Source organism: Nannobrachium achirus (assembly GCF_963921795.1).
Source record: "Nannobrachium achirus genome assembly, chromosome: 21".
Lineage (NCBI taxonomy): Eukaryota > Metazoa > Chordata > Actinopteri > Myctophiformes > Myctophidae > Nannobrachium > Nannobrachium achirus.
In genome coordinates, this window is record NC_137828.1 from 18,369,716 (window position 1) to 18,392,554 (window position 22,839).

Below are 22,839 nucleotides of genomic sequence, written 5' to 3' on the forward strand. Positions count from 1 at the left end.
AAAAGTTCGGTGGTCGAGGACAGTATGGACAGGCCTGTAAGGCCCAAATTAATTTCTACTTGACAAAAAAAATTGAAAGAAATCAGATGGTGTTGCAGGAGTCCTAATCAGAGGAAAATGTAATGTTTAAAAAAAAAAATGTTTTTGTAAGGTTTTATAGCCATAAATCATAAATCATAAATCATGCTCTAATTTACATATGGGGGATATTTTTCACAATAATAACATATGTACATGTTCTAGACATTCTAAAAAAAATAGTACAGATATTTTACATAAATTATGTTTTTGTGAGGAATAGCTTCCATGAAAAAGTGAGATGTTGTTCGTCAAAACTCTGGAATGTCAGCGGGTGTGGCGGGTGTGAATGTCAGCCTCTGTGGGGGGTATTTATATGCAAATATTGTGGCCAATGGCATTGTAATACTAAACAATAGAATCCAATGGTGATATTTAGGTGGTAGGGGGAGCTAAAACAACATTATTTAAACCTTCTTTTGGATAAAATACAAACGTTGTAATATTACAACAGTGGGCTCTAGAGGGTAAGGCATAAGAGCTGGTACTTAAGACAAACAAAATACAGCCCCAAGAGTCTGTGACACTGGACAACATTCTATTGACAGAATAAACAACACAGTCACACTCTAATTTCAGTGACACTATAATAGCTATTCTATTAAAGGTCTGGTCCAGTCTTGATTTATGTATGTTTATTTGATGTTGTGGAGCTGTGCGTCTCAGTAGAGTTATTGTCTGCCAGTGAAGCAGTAGAAAACGTTTCTATCTATGATTTTTTTGAGATGTTATGTTATTGTAGTAATGTAATACTTCAAATGACTGCAGCACTTGGATAATCACAGTCAGGAAATAATTTTACTGACAAACTGGCATAAGTATTGACAGACTTAAAGGGATATTCCACTTTCAACAGGGAGCAGTGGAAGGGCCTCTCTCCACATACACACCCATTGTAACTTCAAACTCCATTTTAACCATGATAGATTCATTAAAAACACCCATTATTTCTTTCTGGTGACGCATACTACCCTCCTAATACGTGAGCAGGCCGTGTTTTTTCGATAACTTTTTTCGTTTGTTTTTAATAATTATTTGGGAAAATGGAAAAAAATGAAATACAAAGAAATAATTATTAAAAAAAATAAATGAAAAAAGTTATCGAAAAAACACGGCCTGCTCACATATTAGGAGGGTAGTATGCGTCACCAGAAAAAATAATGGGTGTTTTTATGAATCTATCATGGTTAAAATGAAGTTTGAAGTTACAATGGGTGTGTGTGGGGAGAGGCCCTGGGCCTGGAGGGCCTGGTAACATTTACATCAAATATCTAAATATTCAATCAAGCTAATTAAAAACTGTTCAGGGTATTCATAAAAGCCTGATTAGATGATAAAATTACCAAAAGTTTTTTTGAAAGTGAAATATCCCTTTAAACCGCTTTCTACCTTTTGGCGTCCAAAATGGCAAAGCATTGCCTGTAAAATAGTGTTGCACAATTTCTCTATGACTTTCAACACATGTTATCTTCCCAGATCAATGCAAAGACAGTTGACTTGGGAAAACGCTCCCATCTTCAATGCCCCCATGCAGGCTTTGAAAGCACCACGTAACATGGTTCCCTTGAACATAGTTGTTCCTTTGTAAAGACAGCAGGGACGTGCTGGGCCACTGATTCAGCCCGGGAAAAAGAGTTGTAGAGGCCCTCATTGCTGCTGCTGCTACTCAAAGATTTGTGACAAAGTGACAAGCCAGTGGGCCAATTGCATGAGTTATATTTCGTCGTTGTCGGGTGGAAACCTTGTATGTCTAAAACCGTTTGTTTTGTATTTATCATTTTAAAAATGATTTAATCTAGTGAAAACAGCCGATCTACAAGCACACAACGCCTCGCACCGCGAAGCGTTGTGTGCTTGTAGATCTGCTGTTTTCACTACTTTTGTGCAACGGTCTTGTATGATGAAGCAGTGCTTTGCTTTGCGAAAAAATGTATACATTTGAAACTTGGAGATACGAGGTTTCTGCCCGACAGTGACGATTTACTTTGTTGGCCGCCCAACCCCAAAATGGAACGAAGGCCGACATTTTTTTATTTTTTTTATTCCTAACGGCCGGGAATTAACCGGCCGTTCGGGAGTTGTCACGCTTTTCCCAATGGCCAGCACGTCCCTGAAAGACAATCTGCCAGGTCTTTCGTTTGAAACAGCGGGTTCTCTCAGTAAGTGTGTGCTTGTGTGTCTGTGTGTGTCTGTGTGTGTGTGTGTCCCCAGGGGAGCACTGAGCGTTTTGTGTGCAGCCCTGACGAGGTCATGGACGCCATAGACGAAGGCAAGAACAACAGACACGTGGCTTACACAAGTGAGTTTTCAACACTGAGCTCCTTCAGTCCCCATGCCTGTCATGGGTTCAACCTTAGTGGATCTCCTGACTGTGACCATGGGCTCACACCCTAAATAGGCTAAATATCTCTCGGCAAAGGATGACTTCACCCAGCAGTGATGTAAAAATAGCCGTGGGAGTTTATGGCAAATTGGTGAGCGGGCCGTGTCACTTCCTGTCAGGCCTTTGTTACTCGGATTAACTCATTTGCTGCTATTTTAAACATAGGCTGAACTGTTTTCCTGCCAAATTGTCCTTACCTTTTAACGTGGGCACATGCACGGCTTGCACGCATCGTGCACGATCTGTGCGCGACTCATCTAGTAGACGTGTAGACTCGATGACAGCTTTCGAATAAAAAACCCCCCATTGAAATAGACATATCCGTTGCCAGGCAGTATCTCTGCTTATCCGCCAGTATTTACATGAAAAAACATTGGAAACAGCCAGCTGTGCGCTATGGTAACTAGTGGGCACGTTCGCGTACATAGCAGACGATATGTGCGCAGATCATATGCCAGGCGGGTAGAGGAATCATATGCCAGGCGGGTAGAGGAAACAGCTACCAAAAAAAAAAAAAAAAAAGACCATTCTATGGCCGTGCAGCTCCTTCCTTTGTTTACAAGATGGGACCGGAGCTACGATTGGACCTCTGACCGGATATGGAAACCTAGATCCGGTCTAAACTGGAAATACGACCGGATACAGTTAGGAGGCGGGCCTAAAGAGCCAGAATCGGCTATAATCAGCGACCATACTTTTAATCGTTTCATAATGATTAAAGCTAATTACATTTCCGGGATCGACGGGCATCGCAGAGCGGTACAGCGGGAAATCTCCAGTTTCGACGGGGATCGCAGGAAATGAGTTAAATAGGAAAACATAATAGACCATATTCACATGCAAAAAAAAATAAATGATGAGAATCTAGTCCAGGGGTTCCCAAACTTGTGTGCTTGTAGATCGGCTGTTTTCACTAGTTTTGTGCGACAGTCTTGTATGATGAAGCTTTACCAAAAGACGTACACATTTGAAACTTGGAGATACGGGTTTCTGCCCGACAGTGACGATATTTCAGTGATTATGTTGCGAGGAAAACGTTGAGATAATAGAGATTTTGGATCGAACTGACTGAAAATAACTTTGTACTTCAAGTTTAAAATGATACTAAATATTTTTTCAAGTGTCCAAATAGATTCCAAATATTATCAAATGGACTGCCATCACGGCACCCCAGGGTGCCCCGTCACCCACTAGCCTGGCATTAGCCATGCTGATAACATGGATTCACTCACACGTTTCTCCACATTATCAGTCTGGACTTCGGCCCATAGGGAGAGAGTATGAGAAATCTGAAAATGACGGGGCCAATCAGTGACTGCGATTCAACTGAACAGTGTACCCCAGTCACTCATTGGCCCGGTCGTTTTCTGATTTCTCATACTCTCTCCCTATGGGCCGAAGTCCAGACTGATACCGTGGAGGAACGTGTGAGTGAATCCATGTTATTAGTCTGGCTGATGGCAGGCTAGTGTGGACCTAGGACAAATTGACAAGATTTCAGGTCTTTTCTGAGAAAGTGTTAAGTTACTGAAATGCCACCCAGTTTCTTTAAAGATGGGGTGCCATGATTTTCCCCTCTATAAAACATGATTATCTACTATTATGATTATACTAGGAGGAAGAATTTTTCCAAAAAAGTGTACAGAAAGAGTTAAAATTATGTTTTTATGTGGCCACACCCACCAGTTCATTGGTATGCGTGGTTGTCATGGTGGGTGGTGACCCAGCTGAAGTTAGCCACACCCACATGTGTTGGGTGAATGGTAATTAGGGGAGGGGTTGATTCTATGATGTAGGGAGTCTTACTGGTAAGTATGGGTGTTTTTGGAATGGCACGTCTGACCCAGCAGGTGGCATCCTCCAGCTAAAAACCCAACTAAAAAGAGAATGCATAATTGCTCATAACAACCACACCAGGGGGTCTAATGAAGTACTGTCAACCTCCTAGACACATGAAAACCAGAAAAAGTACAAAACTATGGCACCACCTCTTTAATGCAAAATGGCTCATTTTGATTGAAGTGTGTTTAAGTAGGGCTGCACAATTTACATTTACAATTTACAATGATGTTTTATTTCAAATGCCGCAATTTCCAAATCGCAAGATACTTCTGTTTTGATCAAATGATGAGATAAATTATTTGAGGCAGCCGCCGAAATGATGTTCTCGGGCGTTGTAAATCTTGAAGTTTATTAAAAGTATCTAAACATGCATATCCATACCTCCTCATTTACAACTACTGAAAACCCTTAACATCAGCTTCATTATAGTTCATCATACTGCAATCTAATGTGAGTTTTATTTGTTGTGCTGTCCCAAGTTTAATACTAGAAAATATGTTACTTCCTCTCAGACAACAAATACTTACATTTCAAAATATTCAATGCTAAATGTCTTGAAGTAAAAAAGTTAATGTAATGTAATTGATCTTGGCACAGTATAGCCTTGCAAACAGGGAGTTCTCCATAGACAACGCATTACGCGATGACGTAGTTACTCACTTTGACTGACAGGTCCAGTCAGTAGCCACCAGCGCATCAATACATCGTCGGCAGAACAGCAAATACGTCTTTTCCAGACAGAAATTCCAAAGGTGCAAACTGTTGTTAATTTTTAAGTTATGAGATGCCATTGATTTCAGATAAAACTTCGCTTAATGCAGCTTTTATTTGCGATTTGTGAACTTGTGTCGGACATGGGGTCCGCCATGTTTGTTTACAAAATGCGAGAGCTGTAGCAGCCGCTCGACCAATCAGGAGCGCTGTGAGGCGGGTCGCTCCAAATGCAGCCATTTGATTGGAAATTAGAAACCCAAGTTCTAATAAAGAGGCTCGATGGGAGGGACACCAGACCGAGAAAGGAAGCACATTGGTGATGACGTAGCTCGGGATGGCCTGCGAGGCTAGGTACAGTAGCAATGTGCAACGTTTCTATATGAGCATCCTAATTTGTGTGTGTGTGTGTGTGTGTGTGTGTGTGTGTTTGTGTGTGTGTGTGTGTGTGTGTGTGTGTGTGTGTGTGTGTGTGTGTGTGTGTGTGTGTGTGTGTGTGTGTGTGTGTGTGTGTGTACGTGTGCGTGTGCGTGTGCGTGTGTGTGTGTGTGTGTGTGTGTGTGTGTGTGTGTGTGTGTGTGTGCGTGCGTGCGTGTGTGTGTGCGTGCACGTGTGTGTGTGTGTGCGTGTCTCCATTTCAGACATGAACGAGCAGAGCTCTAGGAGTCACAGCATCTTAAACATCAACATCAAGCAGGAAAACGCCCAGACAGGCCAGAAGCTCACTGGCAAGCTGTACCTGGTTGATCTGGCTGGGAGTGAGAAAGTATTCTATCACTATTCCTCCATCCGTCCTTTCTGTGCTGTGTATACATCAAGCTGTGAAATAATCACATCATTGTTTTAACACATGGGTCTTCAACAGGGGCTCCGGGACCCCTAGGGGGTCCTCAGAGTTACTACAGGGGGGCCTCCAAATCTTTGTGTGATAGAAAGTTTTTTATATTAACCACTTGAACCCTAGTGTCCATATTCTGAGAACTTTTGCCAAAAATAGCAGATCTACAAGCTCACAACGCTTGCAGAGGTTGAAGATCAGCTATTTTCGCAAAGAGCTTTGGTGTAGAGGGGAAAAAGAGCAGACTAAGTACAGAGTGAAGGGTCAAGTTTATTAAATATTGACGGTTCAATTGGTTACATATCTGAAAACACAAATTGACATGCATCCAAAATACACTGATGATTGTGCTGTCAAGCAATGAAACTAGATGGAATCTATGAACAGGTAGTGGGGGGTCCCTGCTTCATCTCTCTCTCAACTAAGGGGTCCTTGGCCTGAAAACGTTGAAGACCCCTGTTTTTAAAATTGTAAAGTCCTGATTTATCACTATAACAGCTACGTGCTTGGTGTGTTTTCATCTGGTGTATGTGTGTGTGTGTGTGTGTGTGTGTGTGTGTGTGTGTGTGTGTGTGTGTGTGTGTGTGTGTGTGTGTGTGTGTGTGTGTGTGTGTGTGTGTGTGCGCGCGCGCGTGTGTGCGTGTTTATAGTTGGCTAAAACCGGAGCAGAGGGCACGGTGTTGGACGAAGCCAAGATGATCAACAAGTCCCTGTCATCGCTAGGAAACGTCATCTCCGCGCTGGCTGAAGGCTCGGTGAGGGAGTGTAGGGTGTTTGTCCAACCTGAGCTGTATTCTTATTGTATTTCCATAAATTAGAATCTCTCCCCTATAGCTTTTTGAATGAGTCCCTATGATCAAAGTATTTTAATCTGTGACTAATGGCATAAACGTTGCACAATATATTTAGTGGCAGGGACGTGCTGGCCATTGGGAAAAGCGGGACAACTCCCGAACAGCCGGTTCATTCCCGGCCGGTCCAGGCCGGCCTTTAGGAAAAAATTCAAAATAAAATGTCGGCCTTCGTTCCATTTTGGGGGCTGGGCGACCAACAAAGTAAATCGTCACTGTCGGACAGAAACCTTGTATCTCCAAGTTTCAAATTTGTACATTTTTTTGCAAAGCAAAGCCCTGCTTCATCATACAAGGCCGTCGCACAAAAGTAGTGTACAAGCACGGAGGCGTTGTGTGCTTGTAGATCGGCTGTTTTCACTATCATTTTTAAAATGATAAATACAAAACAAACGGTTTTGGACATACAAGGTTTCCACCGACAACAACGAAATATAACTCATGTAATTGGCCCACTGGCTTTGAGTAGCAGCAGCACTATAGAGAGATCTCTCTCTCTCTATAGCGCGCAATGAGGGCCTCTCCAACTCTTTTTCCCGGGCTGAATCAGGGGCCCAGTATGTCACTGTTTAGTGGCATTCCACCAAAACCATAAAAAGAATTAGCCTATAGATTAGCCTATAATTGATTAATCCATAATCGATTGTGTCACGTTGCTGCATCGAAGCAGTATCTTGCTTGGCCGAATCGCAGCGCATTGCTGAATCGATAGTTTTTTGCACCACTACAATTTAGGCATTTAGGAGACTCTTAAAGCAACTTAAAACGTACAAGAGTGGAGTACAAAAGTGTCATAAAGCCTAGTCGACAAATAGTCATACCCAAGTAATCATCAGGTCTTTTCTCTCCTGTCAGCCCTATGTACCATACAGAGACAGCAAGATGACCCGCATCCTTCAGGACTCGCTGGGGGGGAACTGTCGCACCACCATGGTCATCTGCTGCTCACCCTCTGATAACAACGAGGCCGAGACCCGCTCCACGCTAATGTTTGGACAAAGGTGCTGCACGCACAACACTCACACACTCACTCACTCACTCACTCACTCACTCACTCACTCACTCACTCACTCACTCACTCACTCACTCACACACTCACTCACTCACTCACTCACTCACTCACTCTCTCTGTGTAAACAGAGCTATGTCGCATTGTGACACAAAATATAAAGCTTTTGGAACAAATAGTAGCATTATTTCTTTCTCAAAATGCATTTAAAGGTAGCAGCTCTGTTTCATACTGTACAGGATGTCTAGATGTCAATCCATAGTTTGTAGTCCTTAGGGTGGTTGTGTTCCAGTCTCTAGCCTTCTTTTGTGGCAACAGTTCACACACTGTTCAGTCAGGGTGAATTCCCTCAACAGAGAACGGCAGAGAACAGAACACATCAGAGAACATTATCCTTGCATTATCCTTGAAAGAGCTGCAGCAGGACACAGGTATCACGTTACCGTTTAAAACTCTCTCTTCCTCTCTCTTTTCTGCCTATGTCAGGGCGAAGACCATCAAGAACGCGTGCGTCCTGAACGTGGAGCTGACGGCGGAGCAGTGGAAGAAGAAGTGGGAGAAGGAGAGGGAGAAGAACAAGACGCTGAGGAACACGGTGACCTGGCTGGAGAACGAGCTGAACCGCTGGAGGAACGGTGAGACTTAAGCCGGCATCATAGTCGCCTGGGCGGTGGAAGGCTTTACACCGCGGTGTAGTCTTTTCGAGTCTTTTTGAGTCATGAAACTACAACGTTACATCATTCCTCGCGGTGGAGAGCTTTCCACCGCGAGTCCCAACACATCTCTCTGTTTTTACTATCAGACAGACAGGCTCTACACCTCGTTCACTGATTGGTCAATCTAGACTAGTCAGTCACAGTGAATAGGACTCCACCGTGGCGTACTATGATGTCGTGCACTTATTTTCTGACTTGAGGTGGAAAGCTTTCCACCTCAAATTTGCGGTGGATATCTCTCCACCGTACACTCTGATACGGGCTTGACTCCTCAAACCGAGAGAGCGTTTCTGGCAGGTCTTTCAGTCCAAGTGTATCAAAAAAGCACCTTGGGTAAGGTGGAGACGACCTCCCGTTGGTCCGACCAGGTTAACATTCACCAGGTTAGCATTCACCAGCGTTAGTTTTACTGAGATTAGGCATAAGGTTTAGGTTTAGGTGGATCTCCGTCCCCCCCCGACCTCCGCGCAGCCAATCACAAGCTTCCACTGCCTTAACCTTTTTTGATACACTCGGACTGAAAGACCTGCAAAAAACATTCTCCCTCCTCAAACCCCTCACTGCTAGGGTCGTCACCATCATGACATTTTACTTGCCGTTTAATCGTCGTACAAATGATAGGCGATTAACGATTTAATTGTGTTTTTGGTGTTGACATATGAATCAAAATTACATTTCTATTTGGCTTTTAGGCGTTGTAAACAGAAACTGCACAAGGCAGATATGACAAATAACTTCAACACAGATATTACTTTGATGAATAATGTATAATCTTTAGTTTTTGTGTTTTAGACCATTCTGCGAAAATAACTGTTATTATCTAAAACTAGAGTTACACCTGCGTCGCACTACGGATCGACCATTATACAGTAAATATGAATATCTCAGTGAATATCTGGGCGTGTTGTAAGCTTTAAGATCTGATATTTTCACTATATTTGAAGATGTATTTTCGCCACTAAATGTACTACGACCAAAGACCCTTTTAAAGGGCCATTCACACTGAGCAGAACTAACTTTAAAGATAACTATAACTTAGAGATGTTACCGATCAATCGGCAATGGATCGGATCGGGCCGATCAAAGCGTGATCTGCGATAATCGGTGGTTTAGATCAAAAGGTAAATTCACCGATCCGATCGGATCGGTGCATCCGATCAACCAGCCGTTCAGTATGCCCACTTGAGGCCATTTTGGGGTATTGATTTCCACAGTGCTGAAGGAATAATTAGTTACTGCTATGATAATAAATACATAGTAATGCTGGTAAATAAATATAAGGCAAATATATAAATGAATTCATGAGTGAATGAATGAATTAAAGTTAAAACATTAACATTTAGAAAATATAAATAAAATGTAAATAATAACTTGATCGGATCGGTGATTGATCGGTATCGGGTGATCAAACTTTTGTGATCGGTGCTCGGTGATCGGTTCCAAAAAACCTGATTGGACCATCCCTACTATAACTATATCGTTCACATTTTAACTCATTAACTATATATTTATATTTATAGTGCTAAGGTTCTGTTTGAATGGCCCTTTCAGACTTGCCAAAGCTCAGGCTGCACTGGTAGACGACGAGCGGCTGGTGTTTCCACCACATAATCACAGGCAATGTCCCTGGGTTTGATTTCAGCTGCAGACCTGTGTTTCATCTCATCCCTTCTCTCTGCTCGTGGTGTCTTCTAACACAGTGGTTCTCAACCTTTTCAGGCCGCGACCCCAAAAATAATCATATTTGAACTGGGAACCCCCCTCCCCCCCCCCCCCCCCCACCCAGCACAAGCACTTGGAATTGTAGGAGTTGGCATTACATTTAGTTTGACTCCATCTATTCCATTGTGAAAATAGCCAATCTATATGCGTTGCGAGGCGTTGTGAGCATGTAGATCTGCTATTTTCACAATTTCCGCCTCTAATATTTGGGAATTTTACCAATGTTTGACCAAAGGTACCTAAAATGTCCTTAAATTGTCACTTTAGAAATGTCTATACACTTAAACTTTATGTTGGTTTGTTTACTGTTGAGAGAGAAAACAATGTTACACATTAAGTTAATCATTTGGGGAACCCACAAAATAATTTGGGAACCCCCTGGGGGTCCCGACCCACAGGTTGAGAACCACTGTTCTAACAGTCCCACACAATTATATGGCAAAACTCTTAGTGCAGAGAAGTCCCATCTCTGATAGAATTTTTTTTTTTTCTCTTTCGTGTCATGGTGCATTACAGATGTATAGCAAAAAAGAAGTGAAGGACCGCACACCGTCTCGAAGCTCCCCAAATATTTATTATAGTCAGCGGAATAAAACACAACGTTTCGGCCTGTGTTGTCAGTTTTACACCTGAAGAAGGCCAACACAGGCCGAAACGTTGTGTTTTATTCCGCTGACTATAATAAATATTTGGGGAGCTTCGAGACGGTGTGCGGTCCTTCACTTCTTTTTTGCTATACTTATTTTTTGGTCCAGCACCCGTCGTAGTCTCTTTGGATGTGCGTGTATCCACCGCCTCGCATTACAGATGTATCACACCAGTTCCAAATGAAACTTTAGTAGGCTATGGTTTACTTGATGCTTGAAAGCCAGATAAAGACTCCTTTGTTCTTAAGGTCCATATTTGCCACGCAATAAAGAATATTGCCTTTGTTCCTGGGTTCAGACACTCAGAATGGTCACGCTCAAATGCGATTTTTAGAGTTTAGAGCTTGTCATGGGACCGTTCTCCCACACTTGCCAAACATACATGGTGTGTTGTTCCCTTGTTAACAGTGAGGTGATGTAATGTTCGACACCAGCCAGGGGGTGTTTTAAAGTGTGAGGCGCACCCAGGGGCGTCACAAGGGGTAGGAAAGTGGGACTGAGTTACCAGGGCCCAAGGTGGAGGGGCCCTATAGTAACTTTAGCTATTGAAAAATAGCAGATATACAAGCTCACAGCACGGCACCGAGTGCCGCGCTGCGAGCTTGTAGATCTGCTATTTTTGAAAAGTCGTGAAAATGTGCGCAAATCTTTGAATATATGTATTTTTTAAGTGAACATTTGTAACTCAAATTTTGCTTCTGGGGGGTCCCTGGAACTAATTATCTTGAGATGGGGGGTCCTTCACATGAAAACGTTTGAGCATCACTGACATGGAAACATAGGTTTCTTGGCACACATTTTCACGATTTTTCAAAAATAGCAGATCTACAAGCTTGCAGCGCGGCACTCGGTGCCGCGCTGTGAGCTTGTATATCTGCTATTTTTCAATAGTTAACATTCATGGGGGGCCCGCAGTGAATCCTTGTACCCAGGGCCCAGAATTTGGTGTGACGCCCCTGGGCGCACCATCCCAAGGAGGCGTCATAGTGCTGCATTGAAGGAAGGAGAGACATGTGATGATGATGATGATGTATTTATAGAGCAGGGGTTTTCAAAGTGGGTGACGGGGCACCCTGGGGTGCCTTGACGGCAGTCCAGGGGTGCCACGAGATAATTTGATAATATTTGTAATTTATTTGGACACTTGAAAAAATATTATTTAGTATGATTTTTTAGTAGTTATTTTCAGTCAGTTCTAACCAAAATGGCTATTATCTCAACGTTTTCCTCGCAACATAATCACTAAAATATCGTCACTGTCGGGCAGAAACCTCGTATCTCCAAGTTTCAAATTGTGTCCGTCTTTTGCCCTGCTTCATACAAGACCGTTGCACAAAACTAGTGAAAACAGCAGATCTACAAGCACAGAGGCACTTGCCCGAAAAGTAAATTGTCCATGATGATGCAAGATTTTAATTACCTTCAATTTAACACTTATTTCTTTACTTTCTGGGGCTGTGCGATAAAAAATTTCATACTTCAATACTAGGGGTGTAACGATACATTTTAATAGCGATTCGATACATATCACGATACATGGTTGACGATACGATACATGGACGATATTGGTTTATTCATGGCGATACGATACGATAGAATTTAATTATTCAAAATCGATATAGTAACTATTTAGAAAAGAAATTAAATCTGTGTGAAAGGTGTGGATAGTGCAGGTTTTTAAGGGAAACATGTAATATTATGGATATAAATAAGTAAACACAGTGATTATCTGCCAAATACATGGACATAGTATATTGACAAACCTGCACATTGACATGAACCCAGAGATTACACACATTTATGGATAGACCAGTGTAGCTATATGGAATGGAAAAGTAATTAAACCCCTCCTTTTAATTTTTTCTTCATAAAAATGCTAAATACGATGCACAAGTAGGTAATAACGATACAATTGATTCTTTGCACTGCCGATTCGATATGATACAAAATAAAACGATACAATTCGATTTTAGCTGTTTTCATTTCAATATACTTAATTTTTTTAAGTTAAAAACGATATTTCGATACAGTTACTATATCGTTACACCCCTATTCAATACCTCCAAATCCAAATACCCACATACGTAGCTTTGAATATGACTATGGGTTCACACGTTCTTTTATATTTTCAATTGTAGCAACAGTAAAAATAGCACATTATCCCTGCAAGGCCCAGCGTTGCTTTTTGGCAACGTTTTTTAAATCATTTTTTTTTAAATGTTATAATTAGTTTTCCTGTTCTTTTTTCACATTAACATCACCATTAAATCCTATTGTTTAGTATTACAATGCCATTGGCCACGATATTTGCATATAAATACCCCCCACAGAGACTGACATTCACACCTCCCAGAGAATTTGAAATTCCAGCGTCTGGACGAACAACATCTCACTTTTTAACTGAAGCTATTCCTCACAAAAACATAAGTAAAATTCCTGTAATATTTTTTTTCATGATCATTAGAATGTCTAGAACACGCGCATATGTTAATATTGTGAAAAATATCCCCAAAATGCAAATTAGAGCATGATTTATGATTTATGATTTATGCCTATAAAACCTTACAAAAACATTATTATTTTTTTTAAATTACATTTTCCTGTGAAAAAAATTAAATAAAATTGGCCAGTAGAAATTAATTCGGGCCTTGCAGGGAAGGTAAAGAGCTCTTATTTTACATTCCACAGACCAGAAGACAGAACGCTCTGGCCACGTTCAGGTGTTTAGACAGATATCTCATGTTGTGTTCATAGACGGTTGCGTCTCCTCTCAAATGAGCTCTTGCCCGGTCGGGCAAACGGAAAGCAAACTTCACCTACACGAAAGTTGTATTTAGCTGCCGGGGGCAGGTGGGCAAGCCTTAGTGTCAATGCATGTATTAGGGGAGGGTGATCTCTGTCGCTGCACTAGACTTCCACAGGTTGGTTCGGTGCCTGTTCAGTCAACTGCCCAGACTTTGACCTTCTTCATCTCTTAACCAGGGACGTGCTGGGCCCCTGATTCAGCCTGGGAAAAAGAGTTGGAGAGGCCCTCATTGCGCGCTATAGAGAGAGATCTCTCTCTATAGCGCTGCTGCTGCTACTCAAAGATTTGCCATTTCAGATCATGACAAAGTGACAAGCCAGTGGGCCAATTACATGAGTTATATTTCGTCGTTGTCGGGTGGAAACCTTGTATGTCCAATACCGTTTGTTTTGTATTTATCATTTAAAAAATGAATTAAACTAGTGAAAACAGCCGATCGACAAGCACACAACGCCTCGCACCGCGAGGCGTTGTGTGCTTGTAGATCTGCTGTTTTCACTACTTTTGTGCGACGGCCTTGTATGATGAAGCAGGGCTTTGCTTTGCGAAAAAATGTACACATTTGAAACTTGGAGATACGAGGTTTCTGCCCGACAGTGACGATTTACTTTGTTGGCCGCCTAGCCTCCAAAATGGAACGAAGGCCGACATTTTATTTTAATTTTTTTTCCTAATGGCCGGCCTGGACCGGCCGGGAATGAACCACCGTGCTCATTTTCTGAAGCTCTAATCAGGGTAGCAAGAGAATATATGAGAATTTTTATATTCCCTGCTCCGAGAACCCAAGGAACAGTCAGAATCAGTCTTATTTGTCACATAACAGTCTTAACGGTGTGAACCAGTGGGTAAAATCCCTTTTTTGCATGGTTTCCTCCGCCATCGGTGTATGAATGTGTGTGTGAATGGCTGAATGTAATGGCACAATCTATGTAAAGCGCCTTGGATAAAGGCGCTGTATAAATGCACCATTTACCATTTTATTATCCAAAACCTATATGTGCTGGATAAAGAGAAAGGGGTCTATGAAAAAAATTCAAGCACAATTTCTATTAGCGACATTTTGATCAAAACAGATCAGTAAACAAAGGGAGGTTGAATTGCAGCGTTGCAGATAATATTCAGGTCCTGGAGGCAGGACCTACACTGAGTGAGTGGCATTACAACACCCGAGAGCTCCACAGTCCACTGTGGAACTCCCTCTGAACACCTGAGAGCTCCACAGTCCACTGACACTCAGGGGTGGACTGGGCATCTGGCATACCGGGCTGACCGAGTATTTGTATTTATTTATTTATTTATTTATTTATTGTGCCCATCTCTGCATAGCGGGCATTAGCCCGGTGGGCCGACCATCAGTGGGCCAGTGGGCCCAAACAAACAAACAAAAAATATGTATATAATAATCATTTTCATTTGAGTTTTTAAACCAAATTATTTTTTTCTCATCATAACTACAGCACATGTTCAGCTCATCTTATTTCTTCATCAGGTGGTTTTACTTCTTGCTGACAGGAAGCTAAAGATGAATATAGATATCTGCTGCGTAGATAAACAAGGTGCTGGATTGGTCGACCATAAAGTCAGAGGACAGCGAGGAACTGAACTCATTTGCACTCTTCCTGACTGGGTGCTGTAATGCCACTCAGTGACATCTATGTTACGGCCCGGCCAAAGGGAGCCTATAGGGGAGTCTAGGGGAGCTATAGTGGAGCTATAGGGGAGTCTAGGGGAGCTATAGTGGAGCTATAGGGGAGTCTAGGGGAGCTATAGGGGAGTCTAGGGGAGCTATAGGGGAGCTATAGGGGAGCTATAGGGGAGCTATAGGGAAGTTATAGGGGAGCTATAGGGGAGCTATAGGGGAGTCTAGGGGAGCTATAGTGGAGCTATAGGGGAGTCTAGGGGAGCTATAGGGGAGTCTGGGGGAGCTATAGGGGAGTCTAAGGGAGCTATAGGGGAGCTATAGGGGAGTCTAGGGGAGCTATAGGGGAGATATAGGGGAGTCTAGGGGAGCTATAGGGGAGTCTAGGGGAGCTATAGGGGAGTCTAGGGGAGCTATAGGGGAGCTATAGGGGAGTCTAGGGGAGCTATAGGGGAGTCTAGGGGAGCTATAGGGGAGCCTATAGGGGAGTCTAGGGGAGCTATAGGGGAGCCTCTAGGGGAGCTATAGGGGAGTCTAGGGGAGCTATAGGGGAGTCTAGGGGAGCTATAGGGGAGCCTATAGGGGAGTCTAGGGGAGCTATAGGGGAGCCTAGGGGAGCTATAGGGGAGCCTAGGGGAGCTATAGGGGAGTCTAGGGGAGCTATAGGGGAGTCTAGGGGAGCTATAGGGGAGCTACAGGGGAGTCTAGGGGAGCTATAAGGGAGCTACAGGGGAGTCTAGGGGAGCTATAGGGGAGTCTAGGGGAGCTATAGGGGAGCTACAGGGGAGTCTAGGGGAGCTATAGGGGAGCTATAGGGGAGTCTAGGGGAGCTATAGGGGAGTCTAGGGGAGCTATAGGGGAGTCTAGGGGAGCTATAGGGGAGTCTAGGGGAGCTATAGGGGAGTCTAGGGGAGCTACAGGGGAGTCTAGGGGAGCTATAGGGGAGCCTAGGCCGCAACAAAAAGGTGGACTCCCTCCTTCCCAGTCCCAAAACAACCACATCAACACCAGTTTAAAACTCCAAAATACAGTGGTTTAGCTCTATGCTAAGCTGTGACACGTCAGCTCATCGTATGTCTGTTAGTGACGCGTCAGCTCATCGTATCTTATCTTCATCTTCATCGCGTGGTTTTCAATGGAAATTCACATCTTTCTGGTTGACAGGAAGCTGCCCTATGCACTGAGCTCTGTGGGCACACACGCACGCACGCACGCACGCACGCACGCACACACACACACAATTTCGACAACGCAACATTTTGACAACGGAGCGTCGGCAGGTTAGCTACTCACCCCACAGAGGTTAGAGTTAGGTTTTGGGTTTGGTTGTTGAAAAGATGACATTCTTTGACGTTCTATTCAACCAATTTATTTTTACCAAATTGACAAATGGGCTGATGACAACATCCCCAAAAGGATTAAATAGAAGGGTACATCCACAATATTCATGGTAGTTTGCAACCTTACTGTGTACAAAGACTATCTGTGCAGTGCTTGCTCCACTATAATATTAACTATTTGTTGTTAGATTGTTTCTGATTAATATGCAAAAATCACGATACAGTAATATTAACTATATGATGTCAGAGCAAGCACTAGTCTGCATACTGTAGCAAGTCTTTGTACAGAGTAACACTGCAACCTAACTACCATGAATATTGTGGATATACCCTTCTATTTAATCATTTTGGGGATGTTGATGTTGTCATCTGCCCATTTGTCAATTTGGTCAAAAGAAGTTGGTTGAATAGAACTCATATTTTGGGACCATCGCTCCATTGTTCACAATGGTTTGTAATGCAGGCTGCTATCCCAGGAAATCATGTGATCCAAGATGGCCACGGTGTGATTTCCGCAAGACTTTACTGTAGCATTATCTGCGGGACACTTCCGGTTAACAGCAGACATACAGGGACAAGCTCACGTTGCGTCGCAGATGCAACCGTGGTGAGCTTGTAGATCACACTCGGCTGCGACGGCAGAAATGCCGCTCGCCTTCTGCGCAATGCACGATGGGATGTTGGAAAGTTGTGGATAGTGCATCTCTCTCTGATCTGCTCTGTGCTCTACGCTTCCCCCTGCAGGCGAGAAGGTGCCAGTGGAGGAACAGTTTGACAAGGAGAAAGCCAAAGAGGACCTTAAAGAGGAGATCCAGGCTCTGGACAACGTCATCAACAATGACAAGACGGCGTCCACGCCCGCCCACAGTGCCCTGCCTGGTGTTAGGCTGACAGACGCAGAGAAGGAGAAGTGTGAGGCGGAGGTGACCAAGCTTTACAAAGAGCTGGACGATAAGGTGACGTTTACACATTTTTTAAGCCATTTAGACCAAATCTGTGTCATTATTTTATGCTTTAACTATTAAAAAATAGCAGATATACAAGCTCACGTGTAGTTCTGCTGTTTTTGAAAAATCCTGAACACTTGTGCAAGTCTTTGAATATTTTTGACCCGATTCTATAAATGTTTTCTAAATCCTTCATCTAAATCAGTGGATCTCAAACTTTTTACATGTCAAGGACCCCCAAAATTATATGTATTTGGCCACGGACCCCCATCTCAAAATATTTAGTTCCAGGGACCCCCAGAAGAACAATTTGAGTTACAAAGGTTCACTTTAAAATACATATATTCAAAGATTTGCACAAATCTTCACGACTTAAAAAAAAAAAAGATTTGGTGCTGCGCTGTGAGCTTGTATTTCTGCTATTTTTCAATACCTAAAGTATAAAATTATTCCAGGCCTAAATGGGTTAAATTACTCTGAAATCAAGAGAAAGTATGTCAACAATCGCCTAAAAGTCAGGGCTGCGTGATTTTGTAAATGACTTCTACTATCCTACACTGATGGCACATAATTGACAGTCTCTCTGGCATTTACCATACATAGATTGAAACCCAAAAGGTCAGTCCTTTTATTTCCCTCTCAGAGAAGAAAGAAGAGAGAAAGTATTTTGAAATGTAACTAATTAAGAAAAAGAGGTTGCACATCAGCATTGGAATTTCTCAGTGGAGTGCTAGACCTAAAGTCTAGTATACATAAAAAGTAGGAATAGAAAATTCCAAAAAGGTAGCACATCCCAAACTTTAAATCAGTGGTGGACAAAGTACTCACATTTCCACTTTTTTTATTGGCACACATCAACAAAGAATGCTTACGCGTTTCGGCTGAGAGCCTTGCTCTGATGAAGGCTCATAGCCGAAACGCGTAAGTGTTCTTTGTTGGTGTGTGCCAATAAATAAAAAAAATGTCTGTACTTTGTCCACTCTCTCTCTCTCTCTCTCTCTCTCTCTCTCTCTCTCTCTCTCTCTCTCTCTCTCTCTCTCTCTCTCTCTCTCTCTCTCTCTCTCTCTCAGGATGAGGAGATCAACCAACAGAGTCAGATGGTGGAGAAGCTGACTCAGCAGATGTTGGACCAGGAGGAGGTGAGCAGAGCTAAATAGTGACGATCCACACATGGCTGTTAGATGACCATCAGGCCACTGGTGCAAATGTTTAACAATAATTTAACTCTTGAAAGTGTAAAATGACCAAATGGACCCGCAACTACCACCCCTTAGTGTTCACATTTATCCTTATTTTAAACATTAAACATTTAAAGTTATTTCATGCATATTTTCCCCAACTCTGAATTGTTTCAGCAGATTACTCTGATGTCCGACCGTCTACATGTGATGTGACATGTGTTATAATTTAGACATGCTTTTTATTGTTATGTAACCATTCATTTATTAACCACTTTCAACGTGGCGTCCCTATTTTGGGAACGTCAGTATAGGCCCTCTTCCCCAAACATAGTGAAAATAGTGGATCTACACATTCTCAACGCGTCACTTGGTTGGCGACACATTGATAGGGTGATCAATAATTTTTGCCATTTTAGAAATGAGATGGCTATGGTAATTATATGGTAATTATTCTTTGCCACCCCCTATGTCTTTCTTTTTTTTTAATAATCTTTATCCCACGATTTTTGTAACGCAATTTTTTCGCCCAGTGTCAATTCTCGAATGTAATCCTGGGCGCTAGACTCCCTCTGCCAACCTGGGGAGAGCAACGGACTGACCTCATGCTTCCTTCCAAGCAGCTTCTTTTCACCTGACAGGGGGGAGTTTCCCCAGTCGGACGTAGTGAGTGGAAGGAACACGTTATTCCAACCAGTTCCTTTCCCGTCCATCAGGCGCCCCGTTGGCCAGGGGGAGGCATTTTAGAGACCAGGATTACTGCATGTTTTTTGTGAGGGTACCTACCTTAGGACAGTGGTCAACCTTCTCAGGCCGCGACCCCCAAAATAATCATCCCAATAATCATCCCCCCCCCCCCCCCCACCCCACCCCACCCTGACGACCTGAAGAGTTGAGGCATTACAGTTTTTGTAACACGGTTCTATTGTGAAAATAGCAGATCTACACGCTCATAACGCCTCACAGCATGTAGAGCTGCTATTTTCACACTTTCTGCCTCTAATATTTGACAATTTGGCCAATGTTTAATTTGTCATTTGTCATTTTAGAGGTATTAAAAAGTCCTTAAATTGTCACTTTAGAAATGTGCAGACACCCTCAGATACACTTAAACTTTATGTTGGTTTGTTTACTGTTGAGTGAGAAAACAATGTTGCACAGTAAGCTAATCATCTTGGGACCCCCCCAAAAAAATAATTTGGGGACCCCGTGGGGGTCCCGACCCACAGGTTGAAAACACCTGCCCTAGGGGACACGGGGAGAACATGCAAACTCCACCCAGACCCCTATGTTTTGTCTTTCTGAAATGACGCCTCTTTTTTCCCCGTCCCGTTCATCTCTCTCTGCCGGGCAGCTGCTGGCGTCGTCGCGGCGCGACCACGACACCCTGCAGACGGAGCTGAACCGCCTCCTGGGGGAGAACGAGGCCTCCAAGGAGGAGGTGAAGGAGGTGCTGCAGGCGCTGGAGGAGCTGGCCGTCAACTACGACCAGAAGAGCCAGGAGGTGGAGGACAAGACCAAGGAGTTCGAGGCCCTCAGCCAGGAGCTCAACGAGAAGTCTGTGAGTGAATCAAACATTTGGGCTGCCATAGTTTTGCCATAACTAATGGAGATCAACTGCCATGTATCTTTCCTATTGTTTTTACCTGATTTTCGGTGGCGGCGTGCACGCGGCGCGCGCGCAGCAGCCCCCGTTCACGGCCGTTCAACGTCTTGTCTTTCACACGGAAAAATATTCAACCGTGGCGATCCATGAGTCAGATACTGTATTAACACATCTGGTGCCAACCCCGAGTTTCCCGAGTTTGTATTGATACCAACGCTGTGCCAACCCCGAGTTTCCCGAGTTTGGGCCGTTTTTGAAAAAAAAATTCAAAAAAAAATTCAAAAAAAAAAAATTCAAATTTTTTTTTTGGACCTCCAGAAATGTATTAGGCATGATCGCGATCGCGAAATTGCATGTTTAACCCCCATACCAACCCATTCTTTCAAACATGGCAGCCATGTTTGTTTACATCTGAAGAAAACATAATGGCCCATAAATCATGAATGCCTGAACGGATTTCCAAGCGGATTTTTTTGTTTGAAAGCTGTGAACAGCATCTACACACGTGGTGCATCATCTAGGCATGGGCATGCACTTTTTACACAGTTGCACAATTACATGGAAGTCTATGGTAACCATGGCAACGCGAGACATTGAAGAGAAAAAATCATTGCAACATAAGTGTTAATAGTCCATAGCAAATGGAGCTGTCTTGACCAAACCAGCGATGTGGGAAAACAAAGGGAGAAAAGGCCATTTTACCGCACCCAGATAGAATAGATGTGAATGAGGAAGTGAAGTCTGGCAGCAGCGGCTTTCAAGGTGCATCATGGGATATGACGTTTTTTTCGCTCGCCAGCGGCCGCCGCAGCACCTGTTTACCTGGTTACCATGGTAACCAGCTAACACGTCTTTTGGCATCGCAAGTAACATCTGTTATCAGTCCGACCCACTCCCCCAAACACGATATTTGTATTGTCAATTTTCGTTTATGGCATACAGTGCATTGCACAGTTACTGTACACACATATACTCACATACCTACATACCGCATACTGCATAACAGTGGTTCTCAAAACTTTTTGACTCAGAGCACCCCTGTAAATAACTTTTTCATCCACGGCACCCCTGAATTACACTGTTAATCTTTAGAGTCATATTATGACATGTAAATATGCAAATCTTTCCCCCTAAGATACAGTATGTCACAGAGGATTTCCATTTTGAACAGACTGAAAATATCATTATATTTGACGTTTAACCACTTGAACCCCAGCATCCCTATTCTGGGGGGAACGTTCACCAAAAATAGCAGATCTACAAGCTCACACAACGCGTCACGAAGTGACGCGTTGTGAGCTTGTTAGATTGTTAGATTGTTTCTGATTAATATGCAAAAATCACGATACAGTAATATTAACTGATATGATGGCAGAGCAAGCACTAGTCTGCATACTGTAGCAAGTCATTGTACAGAGTAACACTGCAGACATCCCAAGTTGGCGATCAGCATTTCCGGGAGGTCCCCCCCACCAAAACTAGCCGACCTCCAAGCTTGGAGGTCGGCTAGTATCGATATTCTTTTCGAAATGTCAGCCCCTGCCTCTATAAAATTCTCTGCACGTCCCTGATTGATAGTACAGCAGGTTGACAGGAAACGGGGAGAGAAGAGACATAATGGGGAGTGACACGCAGCAGCGGTGGTTGGGATGGTAAACATTTATTCTCCTCCTCACTGTCTCCACCCAGATCTCCCTGACCTCCATCTCCTCCTTACTGTCTCCACCCAGATCTCCCTGACCTCCATCGACTCGGAGCTCCAGAAGCTGAAGGAGATCACCAACCACCAGAAGAAGAGGACCATGGAGATGATGTCCTCGCTGCTCAAAGACCTGGCTGAGATCGGCATCGCAGTGGGCAGCAAGGACATCAAGGTGTCTTAAGTCTTTCCACACACAAGTATACTCGGCATTTACTAGTGTCCAACAGTGGCGTCAGTTCAGAAAAAGCTAAGGTATGGCAACATGACTGGTGTCTTGCACGCGCGCCTTCGCTCGCGCGCAAGACACCAGTCATGTTGCCATACCTTAGCAACAGGCATGATACATTTATTTTAAGAAGTACATTACATTTTTCCCCCCGTTTCTACGGTTTCTTGGGCTGGATATGGCAGCCTGGAACGGTTGTTCAAGTGCAGCTAAACTTGGCATAGGCTGTAGTAAACGTGCCACAATTAACAATAATGAATTGCACCTGTACCATTTTGTCAAGATGGGGAGAATACAAGTGTGGAAAATATCATTATAATACCTTGTTAAAGTGACCATTTTGTAAAATTTTGCATTTGTAGTTATTTTACTGTAATTTAACAACATAATAACCAGAACAGATAGACAAAGAGACATTCATGGATTTATATTTAAAACTAACTTTTACATTCCCCCCTGGACCCAGGGTATGGCAGCTGCATACTCCTGCCATACCCAATTAACGCCCCTGGTGTCCAATCTACTTTTAACTCATACCTCCCACTTGTATGAACAGATTCGTTTTCTCTTGTAAATGTTTGACTAAGACTTGTTGCTT

General features: G+C 43.2%; 1 pseudogene across 1 annotated transcript in view; it reads left to right on the forward strand.

The window, feature by feature from the left end:
- LOC308306621 (kinesin-1 heavy chain-like) overlaps nucleotides 1-22,839 on the forward strand; it is a 67,827-nt pseudogene that overhangs the window by 24,203 nt on the left and 20,785 nt on the right. Inside the window, exons 8-16 of the transcript in view lie at nucleotides 2,290-2,377; nucleotides 5,656-5,780; nucleotides 6,503-6,607; nucleotides 7,559-7,704; nucleotides 8,199-8,347; nucleotides 17,327-17,538; nucleotides 18,600-18,668; nucleotides 20,062-20,268; nucleotides 22,044-22,187. The product of the transcript in view is annotated as a kinesin-1 heavy chain-like (transcript). The remainder of the gene's footprint in view (nucleotides 1-2,289; nucleotides 2,378-5,655; nucleotides 5,781-6,502; nucleotides 6,608-7,558; nucleotides 7,705-8,198; nucleotides 8,348-17,326; nucleotides 17,539-18,599; nucleotides 18,669-20,061; nucleotides 20,269-22,043; nucleotides 22,188-22,839) is intronic.